This window comes from Oreochromis aureus, linkage group 20 (assembly GCF_013358895.1).
Source record: "Oreochromis aureus strain Israel breed Guangdong linkage group 20, ZZ_aureus, whole genome shotgun sequence".
Classification (NCBI taxonomy): domain Eukaryota; kingdom Metazoa; phylum Chordata; class Actinopteri; order Cichliformes; family Cichlidae; genus Oreochromis; species Oreochromis aureus.
In genome coordinates, this window is record NC_052961.1 from 15,393,288 (window position 1) to 15,412,240 (window position 18,953).

The following is an 18,953-nucleotide window of genomic DNA, read 5'->3' on the forward strand; positions in this document are numbered from 1 at the left end:
CACACACACACACACACACACACACACACACACACACACACACACACATAGGGAGAGACAAGCAAGTTTCTAGGTCAGTCAAGCAGCCTGGGAGCTGCTAAATTTGAATCCACCAATCAGAGAGGCTGTGTACTTTTTCCTGCCAAAACAGGTGCAGCCGTTTTTACACACACAGCACAGAGAGAGACAGGATTTCTGCAGTGTATTTCTCATAGTGAGGATTCCTCTCAAACAAATGGCCATAATTTCCTAACCGTAGGGGCTAGAACGGTCATTCTTACACCGTTTTGTTCAGAAGAGATGGGGGAATCTTAAAGTGTTTACAATTTATCATTAAAATATGAATTATTAAAGATATTTGACTTCTAATGCACCATAACTGAGTAGAGGCAAGCGAAAACTGCCTTGACCTGCCCTCAAACAACGCTTTCTAACTCTAAATCTATTTGGAGTATCGATATAATTCTTTCACCGTAAGAGACAGCAGGCTTTGGTGAACAGTCATGGAAATTTTCAGGTCTCTGTGGAAATCCATTAAAAAGATATGACGAGAGAAAAAAGTGGTTCATTTCCAGAGTTTGAAATCTGAAGAAATCTGAGCGAGAGACGAATTTCCTACCCTCAAACAAGTCTAACTCATTTCAGAACGGTAATAGGTGAGAAAGAAATTCTTGAATTGTGAGCGTCAGGAGTGCCTGAAGATATACTGGGACAAGCCTCATGTTTTAACTTCGCTTCGTTAAGGAGATATGACGATTCGAATATGCCTCTCATTGCAGAAATCAAGCGGTGATTTTGAACAAGCTCTCCATTGACTTTCTATGGAGAGTTTCCAGACTTTGTGTTGGTCTGAGGAGATTTACCAAAATTCTATAAATCCCACAACAATGATAGTAACATTTTCTGAAAGCCAGCAAAAATACCTACGTTTTGATGTATAATTTGTGGAAGTTGAGTGAAAATTGAGCAAGTAGCAAGAAGTTGTTCGGACATGAAGAGAAGACTGCAAAACCTTCAGTGGCACACTGGAAGCCAAGTGCATAGCAACCATAACAACGCATGTATTTTCTGAAAAATCACAATTTTGCAACTCAAAACTTTAAGAGGGATAAAAATAAAACGGTAAAAGATGTGAAAAAGCTGATTTATTCCTGAATAGCCCAATAATTTGTGAACATTTTAAAGTTTGAATGGTTGTTCTACGTGAAAGTAGGAAAAAGTAGTTAAGTTTCAAAAACAAGCAAGTTTTAGCAGAATTGCGGAAGTTTCCCATTCATTTCAATGGGACAAATTAAAGGAAAAAGTGTAATATTTTAAAAAGTATAAGAGTGAAAAATACCAAAAGATATAGCGTACATTAGCAGAAATAGCAGAATAGTTTAAAATTTGAACGGTGAAAATCGGCTGAAAATTGTGAAAGTAGTTAAGTGCCAAAAAGTGTACGGAACGCAACTAGAATAATAATAATAAAGAATAAAGAGAAACAGGATCTCAATAGTGTGGATGCCTAAAGCATCCACACAATAATAAAGAATAAAGAGAAACAGGAAAACAATAGTGTGGATGCCTTAAAGCATCCACACAACTAGAAAAAATTGCATTTCCTGCGAAAATGCAGTGTGGATGCTGTAAAGCTGAAGCTGTCAGCTGAAACTAGCTGAAAAAGCTGAAAAGTTGCAGAAATTGTAAAACCTTTGCAAAAACTTGTAATAACTTTGCAGAAGCATAAGAACTTAGCAAAATGTAATTACTTAGCAGAACTGCAATAACGTAAAGAAAACATAATACTTGGCAGAAATACAATAACATAGCAGAACTTAGCAGCAGAAATTAGAATAAATATTGTAACTTAGCAGAAACAAGATAACTTCTCAGAAATACAGGATTTTAGCAAACATGATACAAGATTACATAGATACTTTATTTAAAACAAAATACCTAAACATTGCACAAATACTGTGATTTAGGACAAATACTACAACATAGCAGAAATGCTGTAATTCAGCAAATATACTATGCTATGGCACAAATAGAAAGAATATGCTCAAATACTATGATTTTGCTCAAATAATATGATTAAGCAATAATACTAAGATTTAGCAGAAATACTGTATTTAGCACAAATACCGAAAAGTAGCAGAAATACTGTAATTTAGCATAATAGTAATAACTTGCACAATTACAAATATGGACATGGTAAATGGCCCGTATTCATATAGTGCTTTTATGGTCCCTAAGGACCCCAAAGCGCTTTTACATATCCAGTCATTCACCCATTCACACACTGGTGATGGCAAGCTACGTTGTAGCCACAGCCACCCTGGGGCGCACTGACAGAGGCGAGGCTGCTGGACACTGGCACCACTGGGCCCTTTGACCACCACCAGTAGGCAACGAGTGAAGTGTCTTGCCCAAGGACACAACGACCGAGACTGTCCGAGCCGGGCCTCGAACCGGTAACCTTCCGATTACAAGGCGAACTCCCAACTCTTGAGCCACAATCGTCCCCATATATGGAAACACACATGCACAGAGACACACACAGGATCCAATTCAATCAACCAGTGTAAATATATTGATTTTAAATCACACAATAAGATACACCCATAAAAAGGCTCTCTCTCTCTCTCTCTCTCTCTCTCTCTCTCTGTCATACACACACACACACACACACACACACACACACACGCAGCAGCAGCAGAAGCAAGTGAACAAACAGGGGCTGTATATACAGTGTTTCCTGTATGTTTCTAGGTAGGTCAAAAAGCCTGGAGCTGCTTAATTTTAATCCACCAATCAGAAAGGCTATGTATTTTTTTCCCGCCAAAACAGGTGCACCTGTTTTTACACACGCAACACAGAGACAGGATTTGTGCAGTCTATTTTTCATAGTGAGGACTCCCCTCAAACAAATGGCTATAATTTCCAAACCGTAGGGTCTAGAACGGTCATTCTTACACCGTTTTGTTCAGAAGAGATGGGGGATTGTCAAGTGTTGTGTGTTTAAAGTAAAAATATGAATTTGTAGAGATATATGACATGGATGAGTGGTTGGCTTACAAGCCATGAAAACCCCAATATGCAAATTTGAATGTCTCAGCCCTCAGATGTGATGGGCTGGCTGGGAAGGCATGAAGGCCTCAATATGCAAATTTGAATGTCTCAGCCCTCAGATATGATTGGCTGGTTGGGAAGTCATGCATGACTTGATATGTCAATTTGAAAATTACAGTCCTCACAGAGGATTGGCTCCCTGAGGAGCTGGCAGGAATACATAGAAATACTATGATTACCCAGAAATACTGCGTTTAGTAGAAATATTATGTTTTAGCACAAATACTATAAAATGGCAGAAATAGTATGATTTAGCACAAATGCTGTATTTAGCACAAATACTGAAAAGCACCAGAAATGCTATGACTTAGCACAATAGTAATAACTTAAATAGAAAAATTGGAAAAGCAAAATGAACAGCTGAAAAATGCTGAACATTCTAAGGGTCCCTCAAATGTAATTGTTAAATGAAAAAAAAAATCAGCAAAAAAAAAGTATAACAGTCACACAATCAAAAATATGGACACATATGGAAACACACAAGCACAGAGAGACACACAGGATCAAATTCAGTCAACCAGTCTAAATATATTGAATTTAAATCATACAATAAGATGCTCCCATAAAACTCTCTCTCGCCCTCTCTCTCTCTCTCTCTCTGTCACACACACACACACACACCACACACACACACACACACACACACACTAGCAGCAGCAGCAGCCAAACAGCCTGGGAGCTGCTGAATTTGAATCCACCAATCAGAGAGGCTGTGTACTTTTTCCCGCCAAAACAGGTGCACCTGTTTTTTTACACACATGCAGCACAGAGACAGGATTTGTGCTGTCTATTTTTCATAGTGAGATTCCCCTCAAACAAATGGCTATAATTTCCTGACCGTAGGGGCTAGAACAGTCACTCTTACACCGTTTTGTTCAGAAGAGATGGGGAATCTTAAGGTGTTGACAATTTATCTTGAAAATATGAATTATTGAAGATATTTGACTTCTAATGCACCATAACTGAGTAGAGGCAAAGCAAAAACTGTCTTGACTTGCCCTCAAATAATACTTTCTAACTCTAAATCTATATGGAGTATCGATATCATTCTTTCACCGTAAGAGACAGCAGGCTTTGGTGAACAGTCATGGAAATTTTCAGGTCTGTGTGGAAATCCATCAAAAGATATGACGAGAGAAAAAAAGTGCCTCATTTCCAGAGTTTGAAATCTGAAGAAATCTGAGCGAGGGATGAATTTCCTACCCTCAAACAAACCCAATTCATGGCCAAATGGTAATAGGTGAGAAAGAAATTCTTGAATTGTGAGCGTCAGGAGTGTCTGAAGATATATTGGCACAAGCCTCATGTCTTAACTTCGCTGCCTTAAGGAGATATGACGATTTGAAAATGCCTCTCAGTAGAGAAATCCAGCGGTGATTTTGAACAAGCTCTCCATTGACTTTCTATGCAGAGTTTCCAGACTTTGTGTTGGTCTGAGGAGATTTGCCAAAATTCTATTATACAGAAATACTGTAATCAGCACATATACTGTAACATGACAGAAATTCCTCCACTTAGTAGTAATACTATAACATAACACAAATATTATGATTTGGCACAAAAACCATGATTTGGCAAAATACTATGATTGAGCAGAAGTACTAAGATGTAGTAAAAGTACTTTGATTTAACAGAAATACAATTATAGAGGAGTAATACTTTAAAATGGGAGAAAATATTGATATACACACACATACACAGAGCCTAAAGGGAACAGTATTTGTGCCATGGAGTGTTAAGAAGAATCTGAGGTCAATATTAGAAAAGCTGCTAAAATCATAAAAGTTTGCAGAATTGTAATAAATGATGAATATGAATTAGTGGTCTGTGATAGTGTATTAATTTGTAGGGAAAAAAACATGTTGACCAAGGTGTAATTGAACCCACGACCTTTGGGTTGCAGACCTGTGTCATTACAAACTGTGCCACTGGGGAAGAGAACAAACGCCTGGAAAACAGGGTGATGAGCAGTCAGAATTAGATCGTGGCGAGAGGCAAAGAGTGCTGTTTTTGGAGTTACAAAATGTCATGTAACTCAAAAACTAGGTGGACTAGAAGCATAATTCTTGTACTGGGTGAATCAGCGGACTTTGGTGTACTTTGACTGTGATTTGCATTGCTCTTTGTACATCTGTCGCTGAGATATGACGAGAAGAAAGGGCAGACCTCAGATATGATTGGCTGGCTGGGAAGCCGTGCAGGCCCTGATACAAAAATTTGAATGTCTCAGTCCTCACAGAGGACCTGGCAAAATATATAGAAATAGTATGATTAAGCATAAATACTACATTTAGCAGAAATACTGTATTAAGCACAAATCCTATAAAAAGCAAAAATACTATATTAAGCCCAAATCCTATAAAAAGCAGAAATACTATATTAAGCAATATAAATATCCTATAAAAAATCCTATGAAAAGCAAAAATACTGTACTATGATTTGGTAGAAAAACTATAATTAATCAGAAATACTATATTTGGGAGAAATACTATATTTAGCACAAATCTTATAAAATAGCAGAAATAGTATGATTTAGCACAATAGTAATAACTTAAACAGAAAAATTGGAAAAGCAAAATGGACAGCTGAAAAAATGCTGAACATGCTAAGGGTCCTTCAAATGTAATCGTTAAATGAAAAAAAATCAGCAAAAAAAGTATAACAGTCACACAATCACAAATATGTACACATATGGAAACACACATGCACAGAGAGACACACACAGGATCAAATTCAGTCAACCAGTCTAAATATATTGAATTTAAATCATACAATAAGATGCTCCCATAAAACTCTCTCTCGCCCTCTCTCTCTCTCTCTCTCTCACACACACACACACACACACACACACACACACACATACATAGGGAGAGACAAGCAAGTTTCTAGGTCAGTCAAGCAGCCTGGAAGCTGCTAAATTTGAATCCACCAATCAGAGAGGCTGTGTACTTTTTCCCGCCAAAACAGGTGCAGCCGTTTACACACACTCAGCACAGAGAGAGACAGGATTTCTGCAGTGTATTTCTCATAGTGAGGATTCCTCTCAAACAAATGCCCATAATTTCCTAACCGTAGGGGCTAGAACGGTCATTCTTACACCGTTTTGTTCAGAAGAGATGGGGGAATCTTCAACTGTTGACAATTTATCATTAAAATATGAATTATTAAAGATATTTGACTTGTAATGCACCATAACTGAGTAGAGGCAAGCGAAAACTGCCTTGACTTGCCCTCAAACAACGCTTTCTAACTCTAAATCTTTTGGAGTATTGATATCATTCTTTCACCGTAAGAGACAGCAGGCTTTGGTGAACAGTCATGGAAATTTTCAGGTCTCTGTGGAAATCCATGAAAAGATATGACGAGAGAGAAAAAAGTGGTTCATTTCCGGAGTTTGAAATCTGAAGAAATCTGAGCGAAGGACGAATTTCCTACCCTCAAACAAGTCTAACTCATCTCAGAACGGTAATAGGTGAGAAAAAAATTCTTGAATTGTGAGCGTCAGGAGTGTCTGAAGATATACTGGGACAAGCCTCATGTTTTAACCGGCCGTTAAGGAGATATGACAATTCGAATATGCCTCTCATTACAGAAATCAAGCGGTGATTTTGAACAAACTCTCCATTGACTTTCTATGGAGAGTTTTCAGACTTTGTGTTGGTCTGAGGAGATTTGCCAAAATTCTATAAATCTCACAACAATGATGGTGACATTTTCGGAAAGCCAGCAAAAATGCCTACGTTTTGATGTATAATTTGTGGAAGTTGATTGAAAATCGAGCAAGTAGCAAGAAGTTGTTCGGACATGAAGAGAAGACTACGAAACCTACAGTGGCACACTGGAAGCCAAGTGCATAGCAACCATAACAACGCATGTATTTTCTGAAAATCACAATTTTGCAACTCAAAACTTTAAGAGGATAAAAGTAAAACTGTAACAGATATGAAAAAGCTGAATCATTCATGAATAGCCCAATAATTTGTGAACATTTTAAAATTTGAATGGTTGTTCTACGTGAAAGTAGGAAAAAGTAGTTAAGTTTCAAAACAAGCAAGTTTTAGCAGAATTGTGGAAGTTTCCCATTCATTTCAATGGGACAAATTAAAGGAAAAAAGCTTAATATTTTAAAAAGTATAATAGATAAAAATACCAAAAGTCATTGCCATCATTAGCAGAAATAGCAGAATAGTTTAAAATTTGAGCGGTGAAAATCGGCTGAAAATTGTGGAAGTAGTTAAGTGCCAAAAAAAGTACAAAAGTGGCAACTAGAATAATAATAATAAAGTAGAATAAAGTAGAATAAAGAATAAAGAGAAACAGGAACTCAATAGTGTGGATGCATAAAGCATCCACACAACTAGAAAAAATTTGCATTTCCTGCGAAAATGCAGTGTGGATGCTTAAAGCTGAACCTATCTGCTGAAAATAGCTGAAAAAGCTGAAAAGTTGCAGAAATTGTAAAAACTTTGCAGAAGCAAAGGAACTTTGCTAAAATGTAGTAACTTAGCAGAACTGTAATATCTTAGAGGAAACATAATACTTGGCAGAAATACAATAGCATAGCAGAACTTAGCAGAAATATTGTAACTTACCAGAAACATGATAACTTCTCAAAATACAAGAATTTAGGAGAAATAGTATAAGATAACAGAAAGAATATATTTAGCCAAACATTCTTAAACATTACAGAAATACTATGATTTAGAAAAACAGTACAACATAGCAGAAATGCTGCGATTTACCAGAGACACTGTAATTTACTATTAATATTGAAATTTAAAAAAAAAATACTATGTTTTAGCACAAATACTGTAATTTGACAGAAATACTATCATTCGGCAGAAATACTATGTTTCAGCAGAAATACTCTGGTTTAGCACAAATATTATAACATAGCAGTAATACAATTATATAGCAGAAATGCTATATTTAGAAAGAAAAATATAATATAGTAGAAATACTATGATTTAGCAGAAATACTGTAATCAGCACATATACTGTAACATGACGGAAATTCCTCCACTTAGTAGTAATACTATAACATAAAACAAATGTTATGATTTGGCACAAAAACCATAATTTGGCAAAATACTATGATTTAGCAGAAATACTATGATTGAGCAGAAGTACTAAGATGTAGTAAAAGTACTTTGATTTAACAGAAATACAATTATGGAGGAGTAATACTTTAAAATGGGAGAAATATTGATACACACACACACACATACACAGAGCCTAAAGGGAACAGTATTTGTGCCATGGAGTGTTAAGAAGAATCTGAGGTCCATATTAGAAAAGCTGCTAAAATCATAAAAGTTTGCAGAATTGTAATAAATGATGAATATGAATTAGTGGTCTGTGATAGTGTATTAATTTGTAGGGAAAAAACACATGTTGCCCAAGGTGTAATTGAACCCACGACCTTTGGGTTGCAGACCTGTGTCATTACCAACTGTGCCACTGGGAAAGAGAGCGATTGCCTGGAAAACAGGGTGATGAGCAGTCAGAATTAGATTGCGGTGAGAGGCGAAAAACGCCATTTTTTGGAGTTACAAAACGTCGTGTAACTCAAAAAAAACTAGGTGGACTAGAAGCATAATTCTTGTACTGGGTGAATCAGCGTACTTTCGTGTACTTTGACTGTGATTTGCATTGCTCTTTGTACATCTGTCGCTGAGATATGACGAGAGAAGAAAGGGCAGACCTCAGATATGATTGGCTGGCTGGGAAGCCGTGCAGGCCCTGATATGTAAATTTTATATGTATCAGTCCTCACAGAGGATTAGCTGCCTGGGGACCTGGCAGAAATATATACAAATAGTATGATTAAGCATAAATACTACATTTAGTAGAAATACTATGTTTTAGCACAAATACTATAAAATGGCAGAAATACTATAATTAAGCAGAAATACTATATTTGGCAGAAACACTATATTTAGTACAAATCTTATGAAATAGCAGAAATAGTATGATTTAGCAGAAATGCTGTATTTGGCACAAATCTCATAAAATAGCAGAAATAGTATGATTTAGCAGAAATGCTGTATTTAGCACAACTACTGAAAAGCAGCAGAAATGCTATGACTTAGCACAACAGTAATAACTTATAGAAAAATTGGAAAAGCAAAATGGACAGCTGGAAAAATCCTGAACATGCTAAGGGTCCCTCAAATCTAATTGTTAATTGAAAAAAAAAAATCATCATCAAAAAAAAGTATAACAGTCACACAATCACAAATATGGGCACATATGGAAACACACATGCACAGAGAGACACACACAGGATCAAATTCAGTCAACCAGTCTAAATATATTGAATTTAAGTGATATAATAAGATGCTCCCATCAAAAGGCTCTCTCGCTCTCTCTCTCTCTCTCACACACACACACACACACACACACACACACACACACACACACACACACACACACACACACACACAGAGCCTAAAGGGAACAGTATTTGTGCCATGGAGTGTTAACAAGAATCTGAGGTCCATATTACAAAAGCTGCTAAAATCATAAAAGGTTGCAGAATTGTAATAAATAATGAATATGAATTAGTGGTGTGTGATAGTGTATTAATTTGTAGGAAAAAACACATGTTGCCCAAGGTGTAATTGAACCCACGACCTTTGGGTTGCAGACCTGTGTCATTACCAACTGCGCCACTGGGAAAGAGAGCGAGTGCCTGGAAAACAGGGTGATGAGCAGTCAGAATCAGATTGCGGTGAGGCGAAAAACGCCGTTTTGCAGTTACAAAACGTCGTGTAACTCAAAAACTAGGTGGACTAGAAGCATAATTCTTGTACTGGGTGAATCAGCGGACTTTGGTGTACTTTGACTGTGATTTGCATTGCTCTTTGTACATCTGTCGCTGAGATATGACGAGAGAAGAAAGGGCAGACCCCAGATATGATTGGCTGGCTGGGAAGCCGTGCAGGCCCTGATATGTATTTGTATGTGTCAGTCCTCACAGAGGATTAGCTGCCTGGGGACCTGGCAGAAATATATAGAAATAGTATGATTAAGCATAAATACTACATTTTTAGAAAAACTATATTAAGCACAAATCCTATAAAAGCAGAAATACTATATTAAGCAATATAAATATCCTCTAAAATCCTATAAAAAGCAGTAAAACTGTACTATGATTTGGTAGAAAAACCCTAATTAATCAAAAATACTAAATTTGGCAGAAATAGCAGAAACACTATATTTAGCACAAATCTTATGAAATAGCAGAAAGAGTATGATTTAGCAGAAATGCTGTATTTAGCACAAATCTGATAAAATAGCAGACATAGTATGATTTTGCAGAAATGCTGTATTTAGCACAAATACTGAAAAGCAGCAGAAATGCTATGACTCAACACAATAGTAATAACTTAAATAGAAAAATTGGAAAAGCAAAATGGACAGCTGAAAGAATCCTGAACATGCTAAGGGTCCCTCAAATGTAATTGTTAAATGAAAAAATCAGCAAAAAAAAGTATAACAGTGACACAATCACAAATATGGACACATATGGAAACACACATGCACAGAGAGACACACACAGGATGAAATTCAGTCAACCAGTCTAAATATATTGAATTTAAATCATATAATAAGATGCTCCCATAAAAACTCTCTCTCGCCTCCTTTCTCTCTCTCTCTCTCACACACACACACACACACACACACACACACACACACACACACATATGGAGAGACAAGCAAGTTTCTAGGTCAGTCAAGCAGCCTGGGAGCTGCTAAATTTGAATCCACCAATCAGAGAGGCTGTGTACTTTTTCCCGCCAAAACAGGTGCAGCCGTTTTACACACTCAGCACAGAGAGAGACAGGATTTCTGCAGTGTATTTCTCATAGTGAGGATTCCTCTCAAACAAATGGCCATAATTTCCTAACCGTAGGGGCTAGAACGGTCATTCTTACACCGTTTTGTTCAGAAGAGATGGGGAATCTTCAAGTGTTAAGAATTTATCATTAAAATATGAATTATTAAAGATATTTGACTTGTAATGCACCATAACTGAGTAGAGGCGAAGCAAAACTGCCTTGACCTGCCCTCAAACAACGCTTTCTAACTCTAAATCTATTTGGAGTATCGATATAATTCTTTCACCGTAAGAGACAGCAGGCTTTGGTGAACAGTCATGGAAATTTTCAGGTCTTTGTGGAAATCTATCAAAAAAGTTATGACGAGAGAAAAAGTTGTTCATTTCAGAGTTTGAAATCTGAAGAAATGTGAGCGAAGGACAATTTCCTACCCTCAAACAAGTGTAACTCATCTCAGAACGGTAATAGGGAGAAAAAATTTTGAATTGTGAGCGTCAGGAGTGTCTGAAGATATACTGGGACAAGCCTCATGTTTTAACTTCGCTTCGTTAAGGAGATATGGCGATTCGAATATGCCTCTCATTACAGAAATCAAGCGGTGATTTTGAACAAACTCTCCATTGACTTTCTATGGAGAGTTTTCAGACTTTGTGTTGCTCTGAGGAGATTTGCCAAAATTCTATAAGTCTCACAACAATGATGGTGACATTTTCGGAAAGCCAGCAAAATACCTACGTTTTGATGTATAATTTGTGGAAGTTGAGTGAAAATTGAGCAAGTAGCAAGAAGTTGTTCGGACATGAAGAGAAGACTGCGAAACCTACAGTGGCACACTGGAAGCCAAGTGCATAGCAACCATAACAACACATGTATTTTCTGAAAAATCACAATTTTGCAACTCAAAACTTTAAGAGGCATAAAATAAAACGGTAAAAGATTTGAAAAAGCTGATTTATTCCTGAATAGCCCAATAATTTGAGAACATTTTAAAGTTTGAATGGTTGTTCTACGTGAAAGTAGGAAAAAGTAGTTAAGTTTCAAAACAAGCAAAATTTAGTAGGATTGAAGAAGTTTCCCATTCATTTCAATGGGACAAATTAAAGGAAAAAAGTGGAATATTTTTAAAAGTATAACAGTAATAAACACCAAAAGATATAGCGATCATTAGCAGAAATAGCAGAATAGTTTAAAATTTGAACGGTGAAAATCGGCTGAAAATTGTGGAAGTAGTTAAGTGCCAAAAAAAAGTGAAAAAGTGGCAACTAGAATAATAATAAAGTATAAAGAATAAAGAGAAACAGGAACTCAATAGTGTGGATGCTTAAAGCATCCACACAACTAGAAAAAATTTGCATTTCCTGCGAAAATGCAGTGTGGATGCTGGAACGCTGAAGCTGTCAGCTGAAACTAGCTGAAAAAGCTGAAAAGTTGCAGAAATTGTAAAAACTTTTTGCGGAAGCAAAGGAACGTTGCTAAAATGTAGTAACTTAGCAGAACTGCAATATCTTAGAGGAAACATAATACTTGGCAGAAATACAATAGCATAGCAGAACTTAGCAGAAATATTGTAACTTACCAAAAACACGATAACTTCCCCAAAATACAAAATTTCAGAGAAATAGTATAAGATAACAGAAAGAATATATTTAGCCAAACATTCTTAAACATTACAGAAATACTACTCTATAGCAGAAATGATATATTTAGAAAGAAAAATATAATATAGTAGAAATACTATGATTTAGCAGAAATCCTACAATATAGCTCAATAACAATGATTTAGAACAGATACTATGATTGAGCAGAATAGTAATAACTTAAGTGAAAATATTGGAAAGGTAAAATGACAAGCTGAATAAAAGGACCATGGTTATGTTTGCTCAAAACTAATTTTGTTCACCTGTGAAAAAATAAAATAAAAATACATTTAGAAATACAAATAAGAACAGCCAACAGTTACACACAAAATTAAATATGGATACACAAATCAACAAATACACACAAAATCAAATATGGATACACAAATGTACAGAGAGAGACACACACACAAGGTCTATGCCAGTCAACCAGTCTGAATATATTATATTTTTATCCAACAATGAGATGCTGCCCTAAAAGGGCTTTGTGTGTCTTTCTCTCTCTCTCTCTCTCTCTCACACACACACACACACACACACACACACACTCAGGCTGACACACACATGCAGCACACACACACACACACATAGCATCAGCAAGTGAACAAGGGCTGTTAACAGCATGTTTCTAGGTCAGTCAAACAGCTGTGAGATTCTCAATTTGAATCCACCAATCAGAGGGGCTGTGTGCTTTTTCCTGCCAAAACTGGTGCACCAAGTGCAGGCTTTTACAGCACAGAGAGAGACAGGATTTTGCAGTCTATTTGTCATAGTGAGGACTCCCCTCAAACAAACAGCCATAAATTCCTAACCGTAGGGGCTACAACGGTCAATCTTAGACCGTTGTGTTCAGAAGACATGGGAGAATCTTGAAATGTTGACCATTTAAAATAAAAATATGAAACATCATAGATATAGGACATAGATGATTGGTTGTCTTAGAAGCCATGATTGCCCCAATATGCAAATTTGAATGTGCAAGGCCTAAGATATGATTGGCTGGCTGGGAAGCCATGAAGGCAACAATATGCAAATTTGAATGTGCAAGCCCTCGGATATGATTGGTTGTCTTAGAAGCCATATAAAAAGCAGTAAAACTGTACTATGATTTGGTAGAAAAACTATAATTAATCAAAAATACTATATTTGGCAGAAATACTATGCTGTAGCAGAAACACTATATTTAGCACAAATCTGATGAAATAGAAGAAATAGTATGATTTAGCAGAAATGCTGTATTTAGCACAAATACTGGAAAGCAGCAGAAATGCTATGACTTAGCACAATAGTAATAACCTAAATAGAAAAATTGGAAAAGCAAAATGGACAGCTGAAAAAATGCTGAACATGCTAAGGGTCCCTCAAATGTAATTGTTAAATGAGAAAAAAACCAGCAAAAAAAAGTATAACAGTCACACAACCACATATATGTACACATATGGTAACACACGTGCACAGACAGACACACACAGGATCAAATTCAGTCAACCAGTCTAACTATATTGAATTTAAATCACACACACACACACACACACACACACACACACACACACAAGATCCAATTCAGTCAACCAGTCTAAATATATTGAATTTAAATCTTACAATGAGATCATCCCATAAAAAGGCTTTCTCTCTCTCTCTCTCTCCCTCTCTCTCTGTCACACAAACACACACATACACACACAAACACACACACACACACACACACACACACACACACACACACACAAGATCCAATTCAGTCAACCAGTCTAAATATATTGATTTTGAATCTTACAATGAGATCATCCCATAACAAGCCTTTCTCTCTCTCTCTCTCTCTCTCTCTCTCTCTCTCACACACACACACACACACACACACACACACACACACACAAGATCCAATTCAGTCAACCAGTCTAAATATATTGATTTTGAATCTTACAATGAGATCATCCCATAAAAAGGCTTTCTCTCTCTCTCTCTCTCTCACACACACACACACACACACACACACACACACACACACAAGATCCAATTCAGTCAACCAGTCTAAATATATTGATTTTGAATCTTACATTGAGATCATCCCATAAAAGGCTTTTCTCTCTCTCTCTCTCTCCTCTCTGTCACACACACACACACACACACACACACACAAGATCCAATTCAGTCAACCAGTCTAAATATATTGAATTTAAATCTTACAATGAGATCATCCCATAACAAGCCTTTCTCTCTCTCTCTCTCTCTCTCTCTCTCTCACACACACACACACACACACACAGGAGAGAGAAGTAAGTTTCTAGCTCAGTCAAGCAGCCTGGGAGCTGCTGAATTTGAATCCACCAATCAGAGAGGCTGTGCACTTTTTCCCGCCAAAACAGGTGCACGCAGCACAGAGAGACACAGGATTTTTGCAGTCTATTTCTCATAATGACGACTCCCCTCAAACAAATGACCATAATTTCCTAACCGTAGGGGGCTAGAACGGTCATTCTTACACCGTTTTGTTCAGAAGAGATGGGGAATCTTAAAGTGTTTACAATTTATCATTAAAATATGAATTATTAAAGATATTTGACTTCTAATGCACCATAACTGAGTAGAGGAAGCGAAAACTGCCTTGACTTGCCCTCAAACAACGCTTTCTAACTCTAAATCTATTTGGAGTATCAATATCATTCTTTCACCGTAAGAGACAGCAGGCTTTGGTGAACAATCATGGAAATTTTCAGGTCTCTGTGGAAATCAAAAAAAAAAGATATGACGAGACAAAAAGTTGTTCATTTCAGAGTTTGAAATCTGAAGAAATCTGAGCGAAGGACGAATTTCCTACCCTCAAACAAGTCTAACTCATTTCAGAACGGTAATAGGTGAGAAAGAAATTCTTGAATTGTGAGCGTCAGGAGTGTCTGAAGATATACTGGGACAAGCCTTATGTCTTAACTTCGCTTCGTTAAGGAGATATGACGATTGAATATGCCTCTCATTACAGAAATCAAGCGATGATTTTGAACAAGCTCTCCATTGACTTTCTATGGAGAGTTTTGCGACTTTGTGTTGGTCTGAGGAGATTTGCCAAAATTCTATAAATCTCACAACAATGATGGTGACATTTTCGGAAAGCCAGCAAAAATGCCTACGTTTTGATGTATAATTTGTGGAAGTTGAGTGAAAATTGAGCAAGTAGCAAGAAGTTGTTCGGACATGAAGAGAAGACTGCGAAACCTACAGTGGCACACTGGAAGCCAAGTGCATAGCAACCATAACAACGCATGTATTTTCTGAAAAATCACAATTTTGCAACTCAAAACTTTAAGAGGATAAAAGTAAAACTGTAACAGATATGAAAAAGCTGAATCATTCATGAATAGCCCAATAATTTGTGAACATTTTAAAGTTTGAATGGTTGTTCTACGTGAAAGTAGGAAAAAGTAGTTAAGTTTCAAAAACAAGCAAGTTTTAGCAGAATTGCGGAAGTTTCCCATTCATTTCAATGGGACAAATTAAAGGAAAAAAGCTTAATATTTTAAAAAGTATAAGAGTTAAAAATACCAAAAGTCATAGCGCACATTAGCAGAAATAGCAGAATAGTTTAAAATTTGAACGGTGAAAATCGGCTGAAAATTGTGGAAGTAGAAAAGTGCCAAAAAAAGTGCAAAAAGTGGCAACTAGAATAACTAGAAAAATTTGCATTTCCTGCGAAAATGCAGTGTGGATGCTGTAATGCTGAAGCTGTCTGCTGAAACTAGCAGAAAAAGCTGAAAAGTTGCAGAATTTGTAAAAACTTTGCAGAAGCAAAGGAACTTTGCTAAAATGTAGTAACTTAGCAGAACTGCAATATCTTAGAGGAAACATAATACTTGGCAGAAATACAACAGCATAGCAGAACTTAGCAGAAATATTGTAACTTACCAGAAACACGATAACTTCTCAAAAATACAAGAATTTAGGAGAAATAGTATAAGATAACAGAAAGAATATATTTAGCCAAACATTCTTAAACATTACAGAAATACTATGATTTAGAAAAACAGTACAACATAGCAGAAATGCTGCGATTTACCAGAGACACTGTAATTTACTATTAATATTGAAATTTTTAAAAAATACTATGTTTTAGCACAAATACTGTAATTTGACAGAAATACTATCATTCGGCAGAAATACTATGTTTCAGCAGAAATACTCTGGTTTAGCACAAATATTATAACATAGCAGTAATACAATTATATAGTAGAAATGCTATATTTAGAAAGAAAAATATAATATAGTAGAAATACTAAACAGCCACTAAACAGGACAGGAGCAGACTGCAGCGGACTGTACGGGCAGCAGAAAGGATCATCGGTGCCCCCTGCCCTCCATCCAGGATCTGTACCTCTCAAGAACCAGGAAGCGGGCAGGAAAATCATCACAGACCCCTCACACCCTGGACACAGACTTTTTGACCTGCTACCCTCTGGCAGACGGTACAGAAGCCTGCAAACCAAGACCACCCGACACAGGAACAGTTTCTTTCCCCTCGTCATCTCCCTCCTAAACAGTTGACCTGTCACACTGCTCCCCACTGAAAGACTGCAACTGCACCTTATGTACATTCTGTAGTATTCATTCCACCTCATTTCATTTCTGTATTTTATGTACATAAGTTTAGTTATTTATAGTTGGTTTACACAGCTTTGTGTGTATGTGTATGCATGTGTAATGTATATATAGACGTGTGTGTGTGTGTGTGTGTGTTTTACATTGCTGTGCTTGATAGCCACCATCTACCGGAACTAAATTCCTTGTATTTGTCTGCACATATACTTGGCCAATAAACACGATTCTGATTCTGATTTAGCAGAAATACTGTAATCAGCACATATACTGTAACATGACAGAAATTCCTCCACTTAGTAGTAATACTATAACATAAAACAAATGTTATGATTTGGCACAAAAGCCATAATTTGGCAAAATACTATGATTTAGCAGAAATACTATGATTGAGCAGAAGTACTAAGATGTAGTAAAAATACTTTGATTTAACAGAAATACAATTATGGAGGAGTAATACTTTAAAATGGGAGAAATATTGATACACACACACATACACAGAGCCTAAAGGGAACAGTATTTGTGCCATGGAGTGTTAACAAGAATCTGAGGTCCATATTAGAAAAGCTACTAAAATCATAAAAGTTTGCAGAATTGTAATAAATGATGAATATGAATTAGTGGTCTGTGATAGTGTATTAATTTGTAGGAAAAAAAAAAACATGTTGCCCAAGGTGTAATTGAACCCACGACCTTTGGGTTGCAGACCTGTGTCATTACCAACTGCGCCACTGGGAAAGAGAGCGCCTGGAAAACAGGCTGATGAGCAGTCAGAATTAGATTGCGGTGAGAGGTAAAAAACGCTATTTTTGGAGTTACAAAATGTCGTGTAACTCAAGAACTAGGTGGACTAGAAGCATAATTCTTGTACTGGGTGAATCAGCGGACTTTGGTGTACTTTGACTCTGATTTGCATTGCTCTTTGTACATCTGTCGCTGAGATATGACGAGAGAAGAAAGGGCAGACCCCAGATATGATTGGCTGGCTGGGAAGCCGTGCAGGCCCTGATATGTAAATTTTATATGTATCAGTCCTCACAGAGGATTAGCTGCCTGGGGACCTGGCAGAAATATATACAAATAGTATGATTAAGCATAAATACTACATTTAGTAGAAATACTATGTTTTAGCACAAATACTATAAAATGGCAGAAATACTATAATTAAGCAGAAATACTATATTTGGCAGAAACACTATATTTAGTACAAATCTTATGAAATAGCAGAAATAGTATGATTTAGCAGAAATGTTGTATTTGGCACAAATCTCATAAAATAGCAGAAATACTATGATTTAGCAGAAATGCTGTATTTAGCACAAATACTGAAAAGCAGCAGAAATGCTATGACTTAGCACAACAGTAATAACTTATAGAAAAATTGGAAAAGCAAAATGGACAGCTGGAAAAATCCTGAACATGCTAAGGGTCCCTCAAATCTAATTGTTAATTGAAAAAAAAAAAAATCAGCAAAAAAGTATAACAGTCACACAATCACAAATATGGGCACATATGGAAACACACATGCACAGAGAGACACACACAGGACCAAATTCAGTCAACCAGTCTAAATATATTGAATTTAAGTGATATAATAAGATGCTCCCATCAAAGGCTCTCTCTCTCTCTCTCTCACACACACACACACACACACACACACACACACACAACACACACACACACACACACACACACACACACACACACACACACACAGAGCCTAAAGGGAAGAGTATTTGTGCCATGGAGTGTTAACAAGAATCTGAGGTCCATA